This window comes from Pelecanus crispus, chromosome 6 (genome assembly GCF_030463565.1).
Source record: "Pelecanus crispus isolate bPelCri1 chromosome 6, bPelCri1.pri, whole genome shotgun sequence".
Classification (NCBI taxonomy): Eukaryota; Metazoa; Chordata; class Aves; order Pelecaniformes; family Pelecanidae; genus Pelecanus; species Pelecanus crispus.
Genome location: NC_134648.1, coordinates 27,062,092 through 27,080,524, shown reverse-complemented (window position 1 = coordinate 27,080,524; position 18,433 = coordinate 27,062,092).

Genomic DNA, 18,433 nt, shown 5'->3' with positions numbered 1-18,433 from the left:
GGTAGACCAGACTAAACCATATCCCGAAGTGCCACATCTACCCGTTTTTTAAACGCCTCCAGGGATGGTGACTCCACCACCTCTCTGGGCAGCCTGTTCTGTAGTTGACAGAACAAATGGTAGTAGTCAGACAGATATGGCCTTATACTCGAGGTACTGGGATCAAGAGGTAGGACACATGAGTTCAGTCAAGATCTGATGGGTTTTTTCCCTAGGCTTCCAGAAATAATTTCCAAACCACTTAATCTCTCTAAAATAGTGACAATATTCCCTTCCCTCTCCTTTTTGTAGGTCTTGTTTACTTGACTGAAAGTTGTTTTGCATGAGCACTGTTTCTTAATGTACCATTCCTATAGGTACTATCCTACATGTACTATTTCTAGCCCTCAAAGCCTTTGGGATCACTTAGGGTGTCTCATTTCTTTTGAAATACAAATAATACTCATAAAGAGACTCTGGAGTACTTGGGAAAGGAAGGTATACTGAATGCTCTGGGTATTTACCTGTTTCTCTGGCCACTGGTCAGTAGGGTCACAGGAAAGAAAGACAAGGGAAACTACAAGAGAAAGAATGGAATATAAATTGAGAAAGAAGGTTACATTGAAAAAGAGATGGGGATGTGGACTTGAGAGACTGAGGTTACAGGAAGGCAGAACTGAGTGCAGAGTGAAAAAAGGTTTAAAAGAAGAGATAGGACAGAAAGAAAGCAAAGAGAAACATGAAAGTGAGAAAGGAACTGGAAAAGAAGGAAGAATAAATGGGAAAACTAGGAAAGCAGTAAGATTTAGGACAAAATATTTGGGGAAAACAAACACAGTACAGTGAAAAGGAGAGGACAAAAGGGGTAAAAAAAAAAAAAAAGCATGGGGGAAACCCAAAGAAACTGATGGCACTGCCATACATTTGTTCCCAGGGCACATGCATCCAGTGGACATAAGAGGTACAGAAAGCCATTGTGGTCCCTAAGGAACTCTTTGATCCTGTAGGATGATCATTAAATACCTATATACTCATTTGTGTGACTATTTCAGGCTAGAAACTACCTTATCTTGTCACTGAAATAACAGGAGTTTTCGCTGAAGTATTTGCCTTGGACACTGGCCTCTGCAACGACGTTTTCTAAATAAATAGAATATTTTAGCATAAAAAGGAAGGAACAGTAGATGGAGTATGGTGAAACTGAAGAAGAAAGAGCAAGAGAAAGAAAATAAAAGAAAATCCAGGTTTAAAACTACTGGTGACATCTTGGGTAGTTTTATTGGCAGGATCATGCAGTCTCTGGGCTCAAGCTGCGCCAGGGGAGGTTTAGGCTGGAAATTAGGAGAAATTTTTTCACGGAAAGGGTAGTCAAGCATTGGAACAGGCTACCCAGAGAGGTGGTGGAGTCACCATCCCTGAAAGTGTTCAAAAAACAGGTAGATGTGGCACTTGGGGACATAGTTTAGTCTAGTCTACCCTTGACTGGTTTAGTGTGGACTTGGTAGTGTAGGTTAATGGTTGGACTGGATGATCTTAAAGGTCTTTTCCAACCTAAACGATTCTATGATTCTATTCTATGATTCTATTTCATTAGCCTGCCCCACCTCTTAGCTTTTCCAGGGTCTGTTCACAATGTTCACCTTGTTCCACTCTTCAGCAACGATTACTGAAGAGTATTATTATGATCAAGATAAATGAAGAAATCTATCAATTTATCTTGTTATGTTGTTTATAATAATTCAGATGCTGTTTCTGACTACTCATTGCACTGGAATAAAGAATTGCAATCATTGTAGTGTTAGAAATTCCTTGTATCCTTCCTTCCAAAACTGCTCCCCTTTGGTTTTAATCTACTAAATGAAATTAAAATGGTCATTTGACAAATGTCCTATGAGGCTGCTTTGTTCAGAATACTGTTCTTGATTAGACTTGTATAAATAGCACTGAAACCCCTCTTTGTCATCTGTTGGCTGCATTAAGACTTGTTCTGGTTTTATGTCATATTTTATATTTAACCATAGTTAACATCATCATGAGCCTTAGAAAAGATGTCCATGTTAATTACTGATAATTCAAACTGACTCTGACAGTTTACCAGTCCTGTGTGTTGAGCAATAAGGCTGTAGGTGCAAGTTCTTTATCTAGGACTGTCTTTAGATACGTAATTTAGATATTTAGAATCTTTAGATAGATAATGGGTTGATAATATTGCTCATTCATTCAGTAATGAGCTGACCAGAGGATGTGTCCTGAATAGAATCAGAAATTATTAGTAGCAAGGTTCTAAATTGGTATTAGTTAGGGACTTTCTTAAAATGGCAAAGGTTGATGCCTACAGTTTCAAGACCCTTCCAATCTAAATTATTATTTGATTCTATGAATCTGTGATAAAAGTGGTGTTATTACGTGGCAAAGAGTCTTTGCTCATTTTCATCTGTTACATGAGACAAGGATGTGTTTTGGAGGTCACAGGTGCAGAAAGGACAGAAGACTAAACCTATCTTTAACTGCTCATGCAATAAGTGACTCTAGTCAGCTTTTATTCTCAGTGATGATACCTATCTTTCCCTCCACAGCCATGATTTCCTAACCAGACTACATCAGGACAAAAGATTCTGGGCTTGTTTTAAATTGACTTCCAGATGTCTGTCATTTAAACTATGACTTAGGATAAAACACATCTGCTTTTTTGAAGAATAAGGAATGGGAAATGTATGTGGTGTAGTGCAAGAAACTTGCACAGGATTGTTCCTTCATTTGTTGTGCATTTTCAGAAGTTGCTTGGTTTCTGAGGCAGGAATTTTAAGAAGAGAAAGGAAACTCTCACAGTTAAAAGTCATATGCTGAACTCAGGAATTAAGTTTTATCCTCATCTTTTCTGTTGAATTCTGATGTGTTGCTTAGCAAGTGACTTCAAACCCAAGTGGGGTTTTCAGATGGGGTCATTAACAGTTTGTTCCTTCTTCCCAGGGTGCCCAGCATGAGAGTCTCTTTCCTGATTGGCAGGAGTGTAAAATGCTCACGACTATAGCTGCAGTCAATCAGAGATGTGCTCTCAGCATACAAAATGAGATCTACTGCTAAATACTCTGAAAACTTAGGTGCTACATATCTCAGATAGCATGCTTGATGTTAGTGACTACATTTGACTTTTAACTCCTCTGTGGCTCAGTTTTCAGTCTACAAAAAAGAGGATAATGACAGCTTTCACCTCACCTGGGTTTTGAGAAGATAAATTCATTAATGTTTGCAAAGCACTTAGATATTAGTCATGAACACCACAGAAAAGTCCATGAGGAAATGAATAGTTGTGTATTCAGAGCAGGGTTTGAATGTAAAGCAGTAAATAAGGACTAAGAGCACATACTGAACAATAAGAAGCAAATCAAATATTAAAGAGCTGTTCATTAAGTACACCCTGTCAATTCTGAACACTGAATGAGACAACAGTTTTCTGTAAATAAAAGCATGTGATCATGGGATTAAGAGCTGTATTGTAATGCATACTAGATTTGCAGGCACTCCCTTAATTCTGTTATTTCCTAATTGTCAATGCTTGCTCTTGAAACTGATAAAATTCTTCAAATTGTGCACACAGTAATTTCATTTTGATGAACGCACATTAATATATAGAAACACACATTCATAGAAACATAGAATCATTTAGATCAGAAAAGACCTTTAAGATGGTCAAGTGCAACTGTTAATATACAACCAATAATATATACACATTCTCTCATAGATACACACAATCACAGAGCACATCCTATCCACTAAATAAGCATAACTAAAGCAAAACTCAAGGTCTTTCTTTCACATGTTTCTGACTCTGTTGTTTTTCCACTTTCTTCTTACCCCTTTTTAGTGTCCAACCTAGTTAAAACTGTAAATGTGGAAGTTATGTCTAATGACTTACTACCTGAGTATAAATCTGGAAGGCTAAATAATTAAGAATATTAATAGACAGAAGACTAGCTTATTCTTCTAAGTAACCAAATACCTTTATCCAGACACATTTTCATCCCAATATTCCAAAATATTAACCTCGCAGTTTCCTGTATTTCTCCCTGATGTGTTCCACTCATTGATTTTTATGGTAGAGCCAGGTTTACATTTGCAAATGAAAAGGATTAGTTTTTTTAAGATGCTAATAACTTTTATTGCTGGACTCTCAAAGCACATTTGATGTAGGTAATAAAGCCATTTTAAAAATACAGAACTAACAACGCTGCAAGTTAGAGGTGATGGATATTGCAAAACTGTGTTGCCATGACACAAAATGGAATGTTCAGAGTGAATCACATTTATATATGAAGACAGTGTTTATTTTGTATATATGGCAGGTACAGAAATAAGATGCGATTTTTCTTTAGAACAGATCTGGGTACTCCGTGCTCTGCTTATGATCAGTTTTAAGATGAGCAATCAAAATTACCTCGCTGCTGTTCTGATCAGTTCTGATACCTATTAAAGGGCAGCTTTTCAGGATGTCTTTTGGCATGTTCACTTCAGGTCTTCATCAGAACCAGAAAGTGCAGCTTTGCTACAAACTTAGACTGAAGTGCCTAAGTTTTGACAAATGGGGATTATCAATTGAATACAGCTCTGAACAAATGCATAGAAAGCTGTGAAAAATGTATGTAAGTAGTAAACAGGGATCACACAGACATAGCATCCACTTGCTATTGTTTTAACCCAGAACCTCATATGGCTCATAGGCAGGATGTAGGGTCTGTACAGAGCCTGAGGATAGGAGCACAGGTTGCAGGATAGATAATTTGAAGACGATACTAAATCGCCAGCCTTTATATAAAGAGCTAAAATGATAGGTGATGTTCCAACAGCACCAAACATAAGTTTACTTAGCAAACAGCCTATTTCACTAGAAATGTGAATCCTCTCATGATGATGTGCAGCTGATTTATGGAAGGAACAGTCCCTGGGAGTAGGCAAATCCAGAAGAGACAGATTCAGGGGTAAACATTTCAGTATTGGTTTAATTTTGAGACTGATACAGTGGAAGTGATGTAAAATAAATGTCAAGGTGTGACGAGTTCATCAGAAAGAACATAATTAGAGAGTGCTGATTATGTAAACAACATACCATCCTTCTCTCCTGTACAGAAAAATTAATTCCAGAGAATTAATTTTGAGCAAATGCTTCTCTCTGTTACTGATTTTTCCTGACATTTATAGCCAAGGGATATGTTGCTGAAATTTAATTTTCTGCTACACACGTGACCAACCTTACTTTTTGACATGGAGGATTGCCCTTACATTCAGACAGGTAACATTTGGATTTGTTTCTTGTTCAGGTCCCGCTCTACAAAAAACTTGAACATGAACCTCAACTAAGCAAAGCTAATTAGAAATGGTCCAGTCACCTGTTTTAGAGAACATATAGTGAATGGCTTAAGTCTAGGAAGTACAGATTTGAGTGGAGTATTCCTTTTTATTTTTCCAGCATTGATATTCAGGGCACAAATGGAAAAAAAGAAGAGCTTAGATGCTTAGATGTTGGACAATAACTCATTTGGAAGGGCGAGAAATAATTCAGAGGTGGATGTGAATTGCAAGGAAGAGTAATGGTGTTACTGTATGTACCATGGCTCTGTACCTGAAGAAATAACACAACTTGATCAATGATAAGTCATGTAGAGGAGGGATGCGAGATGATGAAGAACCAGCAGAGGCGTCCCTGAGAGAATAATGGTATCTTACCCACGGTCCACATCGCCCTGCCCAGCAGGTGTGTTTGGATTGATGAGAGCTCCGTCTTAGGCAGTCAGTAGTAATTTAGTGTGGTAGGCCATGCACAAACGACTTGCGTTACTGCCGACAGCTTCATTACAGCAGGCCCATCCTTCACTTACTGCAGACCTTCTTCCATCAAGCTGAAGATGAATGAGGGAATGACCCAGACTCCATATGTTTGCAATATTATTCTCTCCATTATTGTTCCGTGGCCTGGTTTTGTTTGTAAATTCTACAGTTAGCTGTACCTTTAAATTGTAAAACAAAGATCCAGAAACACCTTTAATGCTTTAATCTGTATGTACTTACATACTTACTGCATGTACTCCAGAAGATAAACTAGTAGAAGTGGAAAGAGGGGTTTTAACATAGCCTGAATGTACAGTCTCATATGACATCTTAAAAGAAATGATTTCCAGAGCGTGCTGGGTCACCATAGAGTCATTTTCTTACTGGCATGGCATGAACCATCTTTCTCTAAAACTGAGTTTCCAACCACATTTCCAATACCTTTTCAACAGAATTAATAGGTTTCTGTAAAGCAATAAATATATCCAGACATCAGTCACCTTCCTTAATCCTCTGTGTGGGTGCTGTATGCCATCAGATGGAGCAAGGCTGTAGTTAGCTCTGGGAATTCCTCTTTCTCACAGCAAGTGACTCAAAGAAAAAGGGAATTCATACCTTCTGTGAAAGAAAAAGTAGCACAAAGGAAGCAAGAGAGTTGCTCAGATGCTATGTGCATGCAAGGACTGCAGGAACAGAGAATGATGAAATAAGGAATATACAAGCCAGGGCTGCATAGAACTAAATGCAAGAAATCTGAAGAAATGAAGGTTTAAGGAGTTTAAGGATCTTAGACTGCAACTCCTTGTTACAGTCTTCAGATGCATGAGGTCAGGTGTGTTCCTGCTGGTGAAAGAGATTTGACTAATGCTACAGGGCTGACTGAATGGTTTGTGTGCTTCTGTAAGCTCTGTAAAATCACTGTTTATGACAGCATTTGCCTCTGGTTGTGATCATCCCACTCAGAAGATCTGTCAATGCCAATGCAACAACTGAGGTTCTTCTGGGATCAGTTCTAAGTCACTTGTTAAATTATTCATGCAGCTACATAAAAAAGACCCTGATACTGTACATAAAAACACTAAACCCCATAATAATAATCAGAACATTGAAGGTATATAAAGTTCTATGTAAATGTTCTATCTTAGATTTGGAAAGTGTTTGAAATTATTATACTAAGGCTGCATACCAGATAAAAATGTAAATTGTTTAGTGATTACAGTCTCTCTGACTGTATTGCACTAACTAAATTTTAAAGCTATGCCTACTGGAGACTTGGCATTGCATCATGCAAGTTCAGTACTTCTGTGTATGGATGATGTTACGTGCATTTGTCACACACTAACTAGGGAGTCTCTGTGTGTGTGTGCCTGTAAAATCATGTGATAGGAACTCCCTGCCTACTCAACTCTCTGACCAGTTATGTACTGATTATGTTATAAAGAGGGGCTGTCTGGCACAGGCAGGATGAATGTGTAGCCTAGGTAGAATTGATAACTGTGGACTATTACCATGCTTTAATAGCAACTCAGGAAATATAGAATAAAAAGAAAGCCTTCCTACTCTGTCCCAAAGACCTGCAATGTGACTATCAGGTCAAAGGCAAAGAGACTGGACCCACATAAATGGGGTCAAATGCAAAGAAACCACTGGCACACTAGCTTGGTATAAAGTGATCACACATTAACAGCCTAATGATTATTAACAGTTATAAACATACTGGCAAACAATAGCTTTGAAGAAATACTTGTATGAAGATAATTAAGTAGCTTTGCAAATATTCATGCAAGGGTTCTTGAGTCTGTACTCTCTCTGTTCCATGTCTCTTAGGAAACAACATATAAACGCCCTCTGTAACAAGAGGAGCTAGCCAAAACCAAAGGGCTTTATTTCCTAATTTATTTATTTTAAAAACTACATGTTTTATAAAAAAACCCACATAAGTACATTATGCATGATGACTTCTCTGCCAGGTGCAGAAGTGGCAAATTTCATGAGCCATCTGGACAATTTCCTAGAGAATATTGTTGTGGAGCTGTTGGTGAATGTTCATGTAGGTAACAGCAGCACCAGAAGAAGTAACAGTGGGGTTATGGGGAAAAACTGCAGCTATGAATGACACAGTTGGCGTAACATTTATTTCAGGTACTTGGTGGAAGGGTAGTAATTAGGGGCACACTAGAAAATCAAGAACCAAATTAGAGCCTGGTGCTTTATGCTGAGGAAAGCATAGGGACAAGAAGTCTGTATGGTTGGTATATGTGGTTAATATAAATTAACTTAAAAAATTAAAATATTTAAATTTACATCACAGAAATTCTTCACATTAAAATTTCATGTTTAAATAGGGAGAATACTATCTGATGTCTTGACAACATGATCAGGAGGGGAATGATGACTGCACAATACTGTGAGTGGTAAGAGAGCCTGCAAGGGCTGAAAACGCAGCTGTAATGACACCTCCCCTTTCCCCACAAATGTTAGCTAAGTGTCAAGGTAAGGCACTATGCAAAAATTACATTCTTAGAAATCACTAATGAGTGTCCCTTGAAGAAACTATCTTCAAAAGAATGAACAGTAACCACATGTATTCAAATTAAGCAACCTTACAGAAGTGAAAAAAATCACTACAGTAAAATTTAACTTCAAAATGGGAACTATGTGGTAACTAGGAAACTATTTTAAAGGATGAAAGGGAGTAATCAAAAGGGTAAAATGCCTTCAAGAGTATTTAAAGACACCATACTGCAGCCTCAAAGTAAATGTTTATCCCTATCAAAAAATAGTTTAAATGACCAAAAAGAAGGAATGTGGTTAAACAACAGAGGGAAAGAAGCAATTATAAGTAAAATTACATCCTTCAAACCCCAGAAGTTGTATTCAAAGGTGCAAAACAGAAAATGCATAAAAATTCTGATATGTGAAATGTAAAACCATAATAAGCTATGTCAAAAATGATTTTGAGAAGCAAGCTGCTAAAGGCATGGAAATTGTTAGTAAAAGTCTCTCTGAAACACATGAAAACCAAGCATCCTTCCCAAGTCCGTAGGGCTGACAGACAGCTGAGCTATGGAAGAAGCACTGAAGGATGCTGTGGCCATAGCAGAAAGGCTAAAAAAACTGCTTACATTATTGTTAACCACGTGGGAGCTTAGAGAGGTCACTGCACTGAAGCCTTTAATTACAGGGGATGAGTCTGAAGAACTGTCTCAAAGTGAAGTGTCAGAAGCAGAAGAGCTTTCAGAACAGATCAATAAAACATATAATACAAAACACCAATAAGAAACAGATGGTATTAACCCAAGAATTCTCAAAGTTGCTGCTGAACTACTAAGCACTCTGGGTGAACTATTGAATAAATTAGGCTTTATACCAGAGAAAGAGCAGGTGGCAAGCCTAATGTCTATTTTTGAAAGGACCCTGTGGGGTGCGTGCGGGTGGGGAATAAGCAGGCTGTGAAATCTACAAACAAATAAGTCTGATTTTCTTATCAAGCAAATTTACTGAAGATGTGATAAAGAATAAAAATAACAGACGTGGAAAAATGTCACATTCTGAGGAAGAGTCAGTAAATCTTTTCTTTAAAAAACAGTAATCTATGCTTTGCAAATCCAGCTGAGATCTTTGGGCATGTGTCATCCTCTTGATATAGTGCATTTTGATTTCCAAAAAGCTTTTGATGATGTTCTTGTCCAAAACTCTGTTGCTCTTAAAAGAACATAGTCTCATAAAGAGAGAGACTGGCAGAGTATGTGAATAACATAAGATCACAAATGACTTGAAGAAGGTGAATAGGGCATGATTATGCATTGATTTTTATAACACAAGGAACAGAGGTTATTAAGTGAAATAGCCTAACAAGCTTGAAATAAAAGAAAGCAATTGTTTACTCAATGTGTAATTAAACTGTTGAATTCACTGTCATAGAATGAAGAGACCAAAATCATTACAGGGTTTAATAAGTGGCTGGAAAAACTGATAGATGAGTTAATTTTTGGTCTATATACCATGGTCTAGGAAGGTATACACTTGCCTCCTTTTCATATTCTTTCCATAAGCATCCTCTTCTGGTCAGTGTCAGAGAGAGGATACTGTCAACTGCTGCTATTCTGATGTTTCTCTAAAATTTTAAAATGTCAATATGGAAAACAAGCTTTATAAGGTGCACTTTATGTCATAATATTAAATATTGTATGACTAAAAAGAGCAGAGGAAGTGACGGAAATGTTAGGGAGAGAAACTATGCAGATTTTTGGTTTAACTTTTATTAAAGTCTGAGAAATATGTTAATTCAAACCAGATATAGAACTGATAGAAGCAGATTTAGTATCAGTATCTCCAAAGATATGTGGGGAAGATTTGTCTGAGAGGATGGTCTTGCAACTAGGGCATAAGATTGGATTTTAATTCTTACCAAAATCTTGGCTGATGCATTGCAAAGATTCTTCAGGCTTCTCTGTTTCCCATCTGCAAATCAGGTGACCTCCAGCAGTAACCCCCGACTTCCAGAGTGTTGTAAGCATAAGTACTTTATGTCTCAAGGCACCCAGAAAATGTGTTTGAGAAGGCTCCTAGCAAGTTGCAGTACCATTGATCTTTGCAATTTGTGTACAAGCCTTCAGCCAGTTTTCAGTCCATGAAACAAAGGCTTACATCCAAGCCTATCTGAATTAATTCTTGTAAGAACTTGTGAGGCATTAAATCAATATAGTGTTTACTGTTTAACTTAACTCATTGAAGAATATTTTACATTAATATATCTCTTCTCAAGCTGAATGGTCCTGAAGCATTTTGCAAACTATGTTAATACAACTGCAGCACTAAAACTCTGCACTAGCAGAAAGTATATAGAGAGGGGAAAATGACAAATGGGAGCCACCTTTCTCAAAGGGGAAAGAGGGTCTTTGCACAGGAGCTTGTGGGGCTCATTGACAGGGCTTTAAACTAGATGTGAAGGGGGAGGGGGAACATACCAGGCTTGCCTGTGACAAGCTGTGGGATGGTACGCAATGGTTAGAGGGACGGGGTGCTACTATGAGCCCTCAGCCTGTTACCCAGAGGCATGATGGGGATGCTGCAGCACAGTCGAAGTCTTGTGGAGATGAGCTAGGGGCTCCTGAGATAGTAGGAGCTAACAAGGAAACCTTCATGAAACACCTCAAGGGAAACAAGAGATGTTCCACTAAGAAGGTGCCACGGCTAACAGCCCAGATGAAATGCCTCTACACGAACGCACATAGCATGGGGAACAAACAGGAGGAGCTGGAAGCTGCTGTGCTACTAGAAAGCTATGACCTGATTGCCATAACTGAAACTTGGTGGGATGAATCCCATGACTGGAATGTGGCTATCGATGGGTACAGGCTATTCAGAAGGGACAGGAGAGGAAGGAGGGGCAGAGGCGTTGCCCTCTACATAAAGAAATCAATACAGTGTGAAGAGCTGTCCCTGAAGAATAGCCACGAGCAGGTCGAAAGTTTATGTGTAAGAATCAGAGACAGAGGCAACAAAGGGAACCTTGTGGTTGGTGTCTACTACAGGCCGCCTGATCAAGGGAAGCTTACTGATGAAGCGTTCTTCCTCCAGCTCCAGGAGGCTTCGCGCTTGCAGACTCTCGTCCTGCTGGGGGACTTCAACCACCCCGACATTTGCTGGAAAAGCAACACGGCAAGCTGTAGGCAATCCAGAAGATTCCTGGAATGCATAGAGGATAACTTCCTAAGCCTGGTAATAGACACCCCTACCCGAGGGGACGCGATACTGGACCTGATGGTCACCAATGCAAGTGAGCTCATTGGTGATGTCCAGACTGGAGGCAGCTTGGGCTGCAGTGATCATGCGTTGGTGGAGTTCACACTCCTGAGGGACATGGGAAAAGCGAGGAGTACAGTCAGGACCCTAAATTTTAGGAAAGCAAACTTCCAGCTCTTCAAGGAGTTAGTCAGAAGGGCCCCCTGGGAGACGGTCCTCAGGGACAGGGGAATGAAACAGAGCTGGCAGATCTTTAAGGACACCTTCCATAGAGCACAAGAGCTCTCAATCCCCAAGTGTAAGAAATCAGGCAGGGAAGGGAAGAAACCAGCATGGCTGAATCGAGACCTGCTGGTCAAACTAAAGAGTAAGAGGGAACTGCACAGGCAGTGGAAGCAGGGACAGGTGTCCTGGGGGGAACACAGGGAAACGGCCCGGTTGTGTAGGGAGGAGGTCAGGAAGGCCAAGGCGAGGATGGAGCTGAATTTGGCAAGGGATGTAAAGAATAACAAGAAAGGCTTCTACAGGTATATCAACCAGGAAAGGAAGGTTAAAGAAAGCGTACCCCCCTTGATGAACAAGAAAGGTGAACTTGTATCAACGGACGAGGAGAAGGCTGAGGTACTCAACAACTTCTTTGCCTCGGTCTTCACCGGCAACTTCTCTCCTCACCCCTCCCGAATCGATGGACCAAAAGATGGGGAGCAGGGGGGTAAAGCCCCTCCCACTGTAAGGGAAGATCAGGTTCGAGATGACCTGAGGAACCTGAATGTACACAAGTCCATGGGACCTGATGAGATGCATCCCAGAGTCCTGAGGGAATTGACTGATGTAGTTGCCAAGCCACTCTCCATGATATTTGAAAAGTCATGGCAGTCCGGTGAAGTCCCTGCTGACTGGAAAAAGGGGAATGTTGTGCCCATTGTTAAAAAGGGAAGAAAGGAGGACCCTGGGAACTATCGACCTGTCAGCCTCACCTCTGTGCCTGGGAAGATCATGGAACAGGTCCTCCTAGAAGCTATGCTCAAGCACATGGAGGACAGGGAGGAGATTTGAGACAGCCAGCATGGATTCACCAAGGGCAAGTCCTGCCTGACCAACCTAGTGGCTTTCTATGAAGGAGTAACTGCATCAGTGGACAAGCAAAAAGCAATGGATGTCATCTACTTGGATTTCTGTAAAGCGTTCACCACAGTCCCCCACAACATCCTTCTCTCTAAATTGGAGAGATATGGGTTTGATGGGTGGACTGTTTGATGGATAAGGAATTGGCTGGATGGTCACATCCAGAGGGTCATGGTCAATGGCTCGATGTCCACATGGAGACCGGTGACAAGTGGGGTCCCTCAGGGGTCTGTACTGGGACTGGTGTTATTTAACATCTTCATCAATGACATAGACAGTGGGATCGAGTGCACCCTCAGCAAGTTTGCAGATGACACCAAGCTGAGTGATACCATTGACACTCCAGGAGGATGAGATGTCATCCAAAGAGACCTGGACAAGCTGGAGAGGTGGGCCTGTGTGAACCTCATGAAGTCAACAAGGCCAAGTGCAAGGTCCTGCACCTGGGATGGGGCAACCCCCGATATCAATACAGGCTGGGGGATGAAGAGATTGAGAGCAGCCCTGTGGAGAAGGACTTGGTGGTACTGGTTGGTAGATGAAAAGCTGGACATGAGCCAGCAATGTGCACTTGCAGCCCAGAAAGCCAACCATATCCTGGGCTGCATCAAAAGAAGCGTGGCCAGCAGGTTGAGGGAGGTGATTCTGCCCCTCTACTCTGCTCTGGTGAGACCTCATCTGCAGTACTGCGTCCAGCTCTGGGGCCCTGCGCACAAGAAGGACATGGAGCTGCTGGAGCAGGTCCAGAAGAGGCCACCAAAATGATCCGGGGGCTGGAACACCTCTCCTACGAGGACAGGCTGAAAGAGTTGGGATTGTTCAGCCTGGAGAAGAGAAGGCTGCGAGGAGACCTTATTGCGACCTTCCAATACTTAAAGGGGGTCTACAGGAAAGATGGGGAGAATCTTTTTAATAAGGCCTGTTGTGACAGGACAAGGAATAATGGATTTAAACTAAAGAAGAATAGATTTAGACTAGACATTAGAAAGAAGTTTTTTACAATGAGGGTGGTCAAGCACTGGAACAGGTTGCCCAGAGAGGTGGTAGAGGCCCCATCCCTGGCGACATTCAAGGTCAGGTTGGATGGGGCTCTGAGCAACCTGATCTAGATAAAGCTGTCCCTGCTCACTGCAGGGGTGTTGGGCTAGATGATCTCTAAAGGTCCCTTCCAACCCAAAGCATTCTATGATTCTATGATTCTATGAAAATTACAGCCAAGGACAACAGGGCAAACTATTTCTGTTTCAACAGTTTTGAAACCTTTACTGCACACTGACTGCAATTTGTAGAGATAAATCCTAGAATAGTCTGTTATTAATAACAGTGCTGCCAAAGCAAGAGAGAAACTGAAATATCATGGGGCGCTCAGGAATCATGTGCCTCTCCTGGACTCTTTTTTACTCCTATGGTATCATTTGTTCTTCTCTCTTTTCTTCTTTACTTTTGGGTGTGATGAGGGTTAGGTAGCTCTGAAACTATCCTGGAGCCACATCATCCCCAAATGTGTTTCTCAGTTTTGTGGAGGTTAGGTTTACTTTAGAATCTCTGTCTTGCTACAAAGCTTTTGGAAATGGTTTATCTTTCATTTAAAAAAGGGCTGGTTCTTTTGCCAAGTAGGAAGCTGTGGTTCTGGGAGGCATGAGTTGCGCCTGTCATCAGGTTCAGTGCCTCACCACAACTGCAAGTGTGTGACAGTGAGATCTGGGATTTCTCCATCATACCACTGACTTCAGGACTCTTACCATGCTGCTGTAACTTGTTCAGGTACTGTAGGCAAGTCTCTGATGTTTGGTTTTCTATCTCCCATAACCTGGGATTGCTAGCAGCCGTCTTCTGCTCTGCATCTTCCCCTCAAAAGGTGTTTGACCGAACTGCAGCAATTATCTCCTTTTTGAGACATTCATAATCAGGCAGCTGCAAACAAAGGAGCTGGAGATACAGACCAATGGACAGTGAGGAGTGAGGACTGGGGAAGAGTAGACTGGATGTGCATCTTGTCTCTGCTGAGCATGTCATCTCTGCTGAGATGATAGATTAGCAACAAGAGTGAAACCCTCCAGGGCAAGCAGAGAAGATCCAGGTCCTCAGGGTGACACTAATGGAGTCTTCACTGTCTCAGCCCAGGCTCCAGGATTACATGGAGAATGGAGCCCCAAGAGCCTATCCATAATGAAAGGTAATTGCTGAATTGTATATCCATGGCTCTCCATTGCAAAGTGCCACCATGGTCGTGGGTGTATGTGAGAAAAGCAGGAGTGAAGGCTGTTTCAGAATTTGAGTTCTTGCCTCAGACTTTGCTTCCCTGCTGCTGTTGAGTAGATGGCACTCATTTACCATAGAGACAAATGTTGTCTGGTATCCCTGGACTTTCCAAGTGTGCCAGTGTTACTAACTGTACTGCGTTCTTTGATGGCCCTGTTACTAAGACTGCAGTGGCTACTTAAATTTCACGTGCCAGTTTTCTTCTCGGTGTCATTTCCTACCTACTGGGAAAATTCCTTCTCTCCCTTTGATGCTGGATTTACACAGCTGACCAGTGGAGGAGGAATGCTACTGACCATGCTCTCTTCCCCCATTCCTTTCAGAGTCACTTGCAAAATTTCTTCTGATTTCAGAGAAGACAAAAATCTCAGCTTGATTTTATCTCATGACAAAAAGACATTACCTTAGGCCTTGAAGTCAAGGATGGCTACACATGACCTTTTTTTCAAAGTTTGGCAATAGGAACAAAGAAAAATAGCTGTAATGATTCACAATTGTTATTGTTAGCTCCTAAGAAAATAAGGATGTAGCACCTAAGTTAGCAAAAGCTGCTTTTCCAAGCTAGATTCATTTTGCTATTGCCAAAATTTGACAGTGGTAATAAATTCCACAAGGTGCAGATCATCTTTCTATTCTGTGCTTACAATGTCCAGCACAATGAGGTCCTGATCTACATCAGAAAGTCCTTGATCCTACCAAACTATAAATAAAATGATATAAACATTTGCCTTTCCTTCTCCACTTTCTTTGATTCAAGCATAATGAACATGCTCTTCTGAATTCATTCTCAAAGTGCCCCTGTGAAAGCTACTCAAAGAAAATGTATTGTTTTTTACTGAAATTTTTATTGAATTTATGGTTTTGAATTTCAGCTTTTGTTGTCACTTTTTAATGAAAATGCATTCCTTCTACCTTTTCTTTCTCTTTCTAAGAAGAATATGAAGCAGTGGGAGGAGAATTGGATTGGTTAGAAAGAGAGTGGAAAAAAAAAGGACTCAGCAGAGCTTCTGCTGAGATCAGAAATGGAAGACCAGTCATGGTCATGTTACCTTCAAGCTATTCTTTGCCTGAGTTACTTTAACACTGGGCTGCCCATCTTGCGCAGGCAGGGTGACTGTGTAGCCCAGCAGCAGCTGCAAGAACACAGGCTGAGATGTGCTCTGTTCTAGTCACAAATTAGCATCTTAATTCATGTGGACATTGTGACCAGACCTAGACATCAGTGAGCACATCAACAGTTGTTGCTTGTGGCCTGTCTTTAAATCAACCTATCAACCTATTTGTTTGATGATGTATTTTAAATATATATGGCTCTCAGCAGCTACTGTCTAATCTACTGGATTTCTGGACCTTCCAGATTTCTGGATGTAGGTAGATTTCTGGCCATGTTGAGACTCCATATGACACCTGGGGTGCACTTTATTCTTTTCTGTTGCCTTCTTACCCTGGAAAGGAAACCCAGTTGTCCAGGTCTCTCTCTCCCACTCACTGAACTGGATGATAAAGCCTTTGTGTAAATATATCTACATATGTACATGGATGCTTCTGTTTTTCTTATTATACAGAAATCTCATAACTAGGGCATAAAACATGGGTAATGTTTAGATCAAATGTGAAACAATTCCACATAAAATTAAAAGCAAATAACTTTTTCCTGCAGTTCAGCTTAAAAGGAAATTAACTTAATTGAATATGGACAGCTCTATTTTGAAAAAATATTACAGCCAAAGGTAATTTGTTTTTGGAAAATATTTTAGTAGACCATTTTGATTTCAATGAGATTACTTACTAGAAAATTAAATACATTTTCTGTTAAATGTAATAATGAATTCCATTGTCTGCATTGCTTAGGCAGAACTACAATATAATTGTGTTTAATACAATTACACACAGTCTATATTAAAAGTCATAATGCAGTCTATTGTCTACATTACTCAGGGAGAACTACAATACAATTAAGGTCTTGTATACAAGTTACTCAGAAAATACATGTGCCTTATGACATCTTCATTCTGAACATTATAACCTCACAGCTCTCCAGGCTAGCATGTCTTGTTTGTCCTCATTCTAGTGAACCTCTGTTGTTACCAGCTAGTCACAGACTTGCACAAAGTAAATTTAGTGCTTTTATCCCAGTTACTAGTGGACTCAAATCAGCAAGCTTTTCAAAGCTCCCATCCCAAAGTATTTCTCCTCAGTTTTTACCATCTCTCTTGCCATTTATCTATGGATATTAATACATAAATATCTTTCAAAGTGCTCCAACAATCCTGCAAATCTCCAAAGGTAACTCAGTAAAAACTGCTATATACTCTGGTTAAAAAAAAAAATTCTATTTTATAATTTTAACCATTTAAGTAATTTCTAATGCCTGATAACAGATCCTGGGTGTTATGTTGACTGTAATAAGTAACTTATGCTTCTTGAGAAAGCACTGCATGTTAAAAATTGTGGTAGAGTCACTGGTTTTTACAACACAAAACCAGAACCTTGAGGAAGACTAAGAATAGAAACAAACAATGGTGAAAAGAAACAAATGTGATTTTGGTAACAAGTTGTGTCTAACTGAGGAAATACTCAGTGTGCCTTATTGAAAGATTAATAAGCCTTATTTTTCCTCAAAAGATTCAGGAGAAAGGGTGATGAGGACAGGAATCTACAAAAGTGATCAAAGATGGTGGAGACAGAGTAAAGAGATGTGACACAAACAGGTAGTGTAAATACAAGCGAGAAAAATTCCTGGAAGATTTCTTGATACAGCTCAGAAACTTTCTGTGAGCATCAGATCAGTCCTGGTGATCTGCTTGGCATCATTTCTTCTAGAAGCAGAACTAACACTTGTACAGAAGGGCAGATCTGCTAAAACTGTTCTTTTAATTTATTTTGACCGATCATCTAAATTTTATTTTTATTTGTTCTTCCTGTTCCTGAAAATGGATTTTCTGTCATATGTCCAGCCAATGACACAAGGAGAGGACTCCCATTGCCTTTCCCCCTCTCTACTTTATTCCTAGTATTCTATTACTTCCAGAAGGCACTGAGGATCACACTGGTATGGAACCAATGCACAGCTGCATTGTCTTGTAGTTCATTGTGTTAGCTTCCAGCACAACTTTGACTAACTATAGAAACTTAAACTTTTGAACATTTTGACTAATATTTTAGCAATAAACAGGATTCTTGTTAGTAGCTCTGAGGCCTGGGTGGTGAAAAGACCCTAAACTGAAGGCAGAACTTTTGGTTCCAGGCATTTACTGCCTTGTTTTTCATTCCAGTTCACAAGTCTATACCTTTCATTGATCTCTCCTGTTCCTGATATCTACCTTTAGAGAACCGTTTTTTTGGGGGGGTGGATGGGTGTTTGTAGAATACGGGTACAGAAACCTGCCAGAAGAAAGTACTTCTGGATGTACGTGGATTATGGCTAGTTCAATTTAGAAATTACATGAAACCTGATGCAAGGATGTATTAACTCTTAGTTGTAGAAATATTTATT